The sequence below is a fragment of the Neopelma chrysocephalum genome, unplaced genomic scaffold (genome assembly GCF_003984885.1).
Source record: "Neopelma chrysocephalum unplaced genomic scaffold, ASM398488v2 Primary Assembly neopelma1_45, whole genome shotgun sequence".
NCBI lineage: Eukaryota > Metazoa > Chordata > Aves > Passeriformes > Pipridae > Neopelma > Neopelma chrysocephalum.
This window is the reverse complement of record NW_020897704.1, coordinates 7238263-7244262: the sequence shown is the minus strand read 5'-3', so window position 1 is coordinate 7244262 and position 6000 is coordinate 7238263. Positions and strand designations below refer to the sequence as shown.

At 33.8% G+C, this 6000-nt stretch overlaps 1 protein-coding gene across 9 annotated transcripts in view; it reads left to right on the top strand.

The window, feature by feature from the left end:
• Positions 1 to 6000, top strand: part of FAM19A5 (family with sequence similarity 19 member A5, C-C motif chemokine like) — a 505659-nt gene that overhangs the window by 356876 nt on the left and 142783 nt on the right. The window lies entirely within an intron of this gene.

The following is a 6000-nucleotide window of genomic DNA, read 5'->3' as shown; positions in this document are numbered from 1 at the left end:
AAATAGTCAACATCAGTGGTTTCAGAACCTTCTGCATGTCAATATATGTAAGGGGATGTTTTTAATGAGCTTTAATAGATCGTTCCTTGTTTAAAATTCCACTATTCAGTTTTGATGCTGGAAATGAAGAAATATGAAAAGTGCCAAGGGAGGTGATGCTGTAGTCTAGGTTATTTATCTTGGAGCCTCCCAGAACAATGAATTACTGTCTGATGGAGGTGATTTCTTGTTCTAGGTCCTGGGCTAACAGATTACTTGAACTGCTCAGCATCTTTTTTCCATCTTCTCCCTTTTCATGTTCTATGCTAATATAATAACACTCACTGGCTTCTCGTTAAATGCAAAATAGGAGAAATACGCTGTTGTATTTATTGTAGCAAAAGAAGATTAAAAAAAAGGCTGTTTTCATCTTCATGATATGAAAGATATTGGGGGATTGTATATCACTGCAGATGTTAGCAGATTTGTGCCATGTAAATTGGGTATGTTAATGGTGTTCCAAAATGTTCTAATCAGTGTTTATTCCATCATATTTGATTTATATTTGTTTTTCAAAAATGTATGTTCATGTGATACAGGAACCTTGAAAAATCATAAGGCAGATTGAAATATAGGTTTCAAGCTAAGTAGAGAGATATCTGTTTTAATTAAAATAGTTAGTAAATATGTATTATGAATACTCAAAGGAGTCCTTCTAATTTGTTTAGCAAAGTAATGCTTTAAAATATTTTTTCTGCAATGATAACAGAAGTCCCTTTCAGCATAAACTGGCCAGTATGCTTCCTGATGATGCAGGAAAATTGCATTGACATTCTTTAAAAATACCCAAGAATTAATATTTACAATTTTTTTAGCCAAAATTCTAAGCTGAGCTCTTGGAAACTTTTCAGTATGGTTGGTTCAGGCTGTGAACCTTTTTTATAGCTTGTATTGAAAGGAATATGGATGGTAGCCATTAGGTTGCTTCCTAGGAGTTAAACACTACATTTTCCATTGCTTTTCAGATTGTGATTGACCATAAAAATTTTCGCGGTTTTCTAGGGAGTTAAGTGGAATTTAGTCTAGGCACAGTAGATCATAGAGAAGCTTAGGCAGAAGAAAGACAGCATTCTCCCCAGAGCACATGCTTCCCTGTGTATCAGTATCAATGCACTCACATTGATATTTAATATAAAATCACAGGGAAAGTTTAGGTCAAACTGAGAACTGAGTAGAGAGTGCAAGTGCTTTCAGGACTAGGTAAAGCTGTCTATTATATGATGTCTTGATGTAAGGTTTCTAAATATTGTACACATGATTTAGTTCGGTCTTCTATGAATGTGATCCTGGTGATTCCTAGAAAGAGAAGTAATTCATTTTGTATTCTGAGTATTATTTCATGGCTGTACCTTTGAATCTCTTCTGTAGGCGTTGTCTCACAGTAAACCCAAGTGACATGCAATCCGTACACCGAACTCGCTAAGTTGTTTATGTCGTACTAGAGATGTTTTTTAAAGAAGAAGCAATCACCAAAGACTGCAGCATTGTTCAGCATTTTTGTACTTAGCTCTCACATAGAAGTAAGACTATATTTTTTGTGATATTTGAAAGCCAAAAAGAAATAATATCTTTCTTCCTATTTAATTGACAAGTATATTATACATTGCAGAACAGTTTAAATTTCAATTTTTTTTGTGTGAAAAAATTATTTTCAATTTACCTCTTCATATATGCTGTTCTGTTGGAGGGAAGGGGGAGATTTGTTATTGTTTTTTGGTTTTTTTGGTTGTTTGCTTTATTTTTAATCTTTATCAGGTGCTTGTTTTATTTATTTTCTTAAAGATTGTCTACATAACTGTAATTGATTAGGGTGTTTGTTTTTTTTTTTACAGTACAAATTAATTTACTGAGTGTTAATGTATGCAACTTGATCAGGGCATTAGGTGATAACAGGATTTGTGGTGCAGACCCTAGAGATGTGTTTATTTATAGTCTGTGTGTTAAACCATGATCCCACCAAAATCAATGGAAGTCTTCCTGTTCACTTCACTGAAGTCAGAACTTTACCTCAGACTGAAGAGCAGCACAATCCACACAGTATCATGTTGTATTTCTTTCTGTGAGGCAACTGAAGGTGTGGTATTAAAATTAAATATATCAACAAGAGTGTTTGAGGAGCAAAACTAACAGGGAGATGGATTTGCTGAAACCTAATAGACTAGAATAGACTAAAGCAGGAACTGGCAGAACTGAACAAGCTATTTAAAATCCTGTCTGAAAAGTCTTGTTTTTTCTTCTGCAAGTTTGATGTAGCGGTTATAGCCATCTTTGGATCTCTCTTGATCTAGTACTACAGTCATTTACCCAGCAGATAACCTCTGCAAACTATGACCTTAATAATATTTTAAAAGTTATATTTGTGCAAGGATGAAGACTTCTGGAACAATTTCTCCACTAAATGATAAACAGTTTTCTCAAACCATTTGTTTACACTTTTTTGTTTCAAACAGAAGTATTTTTCTAATCGAATAATGAATAATATACTATTTTGCATTTTTGGCGGTCCTCTTTATTTTTCATTTTTGCCAGTTTGGACTTCTTTTGTTACATTGAAAGACAGGTTTGGACATTTTTAATTGAGGTTTTTTATTATAACCATCATTCTTCAGAATAATAGTGAAGGGAAAATGCAAATAAATACCTCTAATAAGCCTCTTTGTTTGTTGTTTTTTTCTGTATACCAAACAGATTCCCATCCTGTATTATTTACTATTGTACCACTGCTCCACAGCTGTCTTCTGTATAACAGGAAATGAAAAATCACACTTCATATTGCGGGAAAGTGGCCTTAAGAACACTTGAGAGATAACATGAAAATACTAAAAAATCCAGGCTAATCGCATAAGTGCATGATCTCAGTGCTTTCTCTAGAATTCCAGACAATTTTGTTTGATCATGTCACCTTTTAAGATGTATTTGAGTACTTGATTACCTAGGAAAGAATAATAATGTCTAGAGATTTCATTCACGGTTTCTGATCTTTGCAAATTGAGGGTGGTTTTTCTTACCTTAACATGCAATTGTATCCATGTGCCCTGGCACCGACCCAAGCCGGTAAGAACCTGGAGTTTTGGTAAGACCTAGAATTGTGTGTAATGTTCTGTGATTTTTTTGGCTATTCTTCTGCTTGATAACAAGTGAACTTGTAGGGGTGTTAATAACAACACTTTCTGACGAATAGACAAATTCCAATTTTTTTTATTTTATTTCCAGTTGTCACTGTTGTGTTTGATATGTATTTAGAATATTTTAGTATTCTGTTGGCCAACTCAGTCCTCTAGGGCAACCAGAAATCAAATAAGCACTGAGTCCAATTTTGGAAAATTTAAACTGCAGTCTTGTCCATGAGAACAAAAACCTGGGTGTTTGTACTCCACAACTGTCAGTTTTAAAACCCCAAAACTTATTTTTCTTGTAATGTGACTAGATTTACACAGTAATAACAGAGAGAATTTATTTTCTAACACATTTTTGATACCGAAGTTTCACTGCACATTTTGAACTTGACCAAGATATCACAATTGCAAAAACAGTGAAAGTGTTTAGAACACAACATTTTATTACTGCAGAGCACAGAATTTGGGGAATTGATCATTTTCTTCTCTCCCCCTTGTGGTTCAGCTTTTGGCAAGTCGTCTTGCTGCATATAGAGACTGATTGATCTCTCACTGCATGAAAATGGCAGGTGCTTGTTAGGCCCCCAGTGGGACTTACTTCAGTCTGCAGTGATTTCTCTTTCTTCATACAGTATTGTTAATAGACTCCATCTTTTGGTCTCTTAATCTTTAACCAGCAAACAGAATTGAACCTGTTAAATACATTCAGCACTCCATGTTTTAATTATGGTGCTTTAGAGCATGATTGCAGACAGTGAGTGCGCAGGAGTTTAAAAGCAAATGAGTGGTTGTCAAAAGATAGAAGATTTTCTTGTTCAAATTATCTGTAGTCCACATCCTACAAAAATAAAGCCTGAATAGACAAGATTTTAGCTCAACATATTACCTTCCCAAATGATAAAATTACAATGGATGCTATTTTTTTAAAGAACTGTGGACTTCTGAATAAAGAAACATACTTCTTAACTGAAAAGAAATGAATCTTCATTTAGGAGATTTTGCAAAAATGTGTTTAAATCACAGATCTGTTCATGAAATAGAGATTTATGATGTTAATTTTTTTCACTTATGTTGTTGGTGAGTTAGCCTTGTATTTTCTCTGAATCATTCACTGAATTAATTTACCCTCTAATATTAGAAGAACTAATTATCAGTTGAGTTGTTCTGTAGATTATTAGTTTGGAAAAGAGAATCATGTTATTAAACAATGCTCTATAAAGTATTATTTTAAATCATCAAGTGGGGAGACTTGGAAGTAAAACTACATAAATGCCTCTAAAAGTCTTTGGTTTGAAGATTTAACTACACTCCAGGGGCAGACTTGTCTATCATCAACTGGCAGTCATAGCATCTTATTATACCTTTGTTTGCTGGATGGGAAAATGCATGATAAAAATCTGTATAGATCTTTATAGGCTGTGACTAAGTTGCTTCTTCCCCATTAATCTTTTCCTTTGAACAGGTCAGTTGGACTCTCTGAATTGCACAGAAGGTCTGTTTTCATTCCTTTAATTATTTTCTGTAATATCTTCTGAAACCTCTTCATTTAATCAGAAATCTTCTAGATGACAGTTTTAGCAAAACGGAACAGACTGTTCCAAAGTTAGCTGTGTCTTGGACTGCAGTGCTCTACTGACTCAGTAGTGAAGGTCCTCCCTTTATGTGCATTTTAGATAAGTCTCTTATAGGAAAGTTATGTTCAGCCCAGTCACAGTCCCAACAGCACTTTGCAGAGTTATTTTAGCCCAGAGTCTGGTATAAGATCCTGTATCAAAACCATTCATTCTTTATTCATGTAGATATAATCTTCTTTTTGGCCATACTGTTTTCTTTTTTTTTTTTTTTCTTGCTTTACCTACTCACAATATATTGACCAATCACAATTGTGCTGTAGCAGGGATCAGACCTGCTCGTTTACCTGGTTACACTGTGTTACTGTATATTTTACCAGAAGTGTTGTGGGATGTGCATTGTGTTGCAAGTTACTTACATATAGGTTAAAAATGATAGGCCAAGAAGTGACCTATGTGCAGGAGAAGAAAAGTTAAGGTTTCCAGAAACACAGTCGATGAAAGTGCTCCATTTATAAGTGTAATTTTTTGGGCAGTCAACTAACTAGTTTTAATAAGTTTCTTTTTTTTTTTTTTTAATCTTTATCACTTTTTAAAACTAGATGTCTTTCAAATAAACATAATTTCCAAACTGAAGGTTATCAGCATTTTGGTTGGATTAGGAATTTCTTTGCATGCATGGAGAAAATGTAAATGTTATGTAACAAAAGTTCATGTATAGTTTATCTTTTTTTATGATCTTCTGACTTAACAGAAAGCTGGGTAGAAACACAGTTAGGTTAAAATTATCATGTCTTCTGCTTTTTAGAAGCTGGTGAAACTTTTTCCTTTGTAAAATTAAAAGTCATGGTGTGACTTTTAGTAACTCGGAATGTGAGAGAACAATTATGATTGAGTGTGGACAGCTAGTATTTTCTCCATGAGGTTTTTAGGTGTCATCAATTTGTATAAAAGCTTTGTATTACAAGTAAGTCCTACAAGTGGTATTTCTTACTAAAATCTTAAGTTTAGATTTTCTTATTTTTAATATAAAGGACAGATTTGTATACCTCTACATTAAAATTGGTAATGTAGTTAAGATTTAGTTTTGCTGTTGGAGTATCTCATGACTTCAGCGTAATTTTACAACTTATCACACACTGTCTTTTTTTTTTTTAGTGGAAAGGGATAGAAAAACTCAGAGCATCAGTCCACAAGACATATTTTTTACATGCTTAAAATGTTGCAGTAGCAGTAGGGAAAAACCTGTGCGAAATTCTTGAGGGCTGCATAGG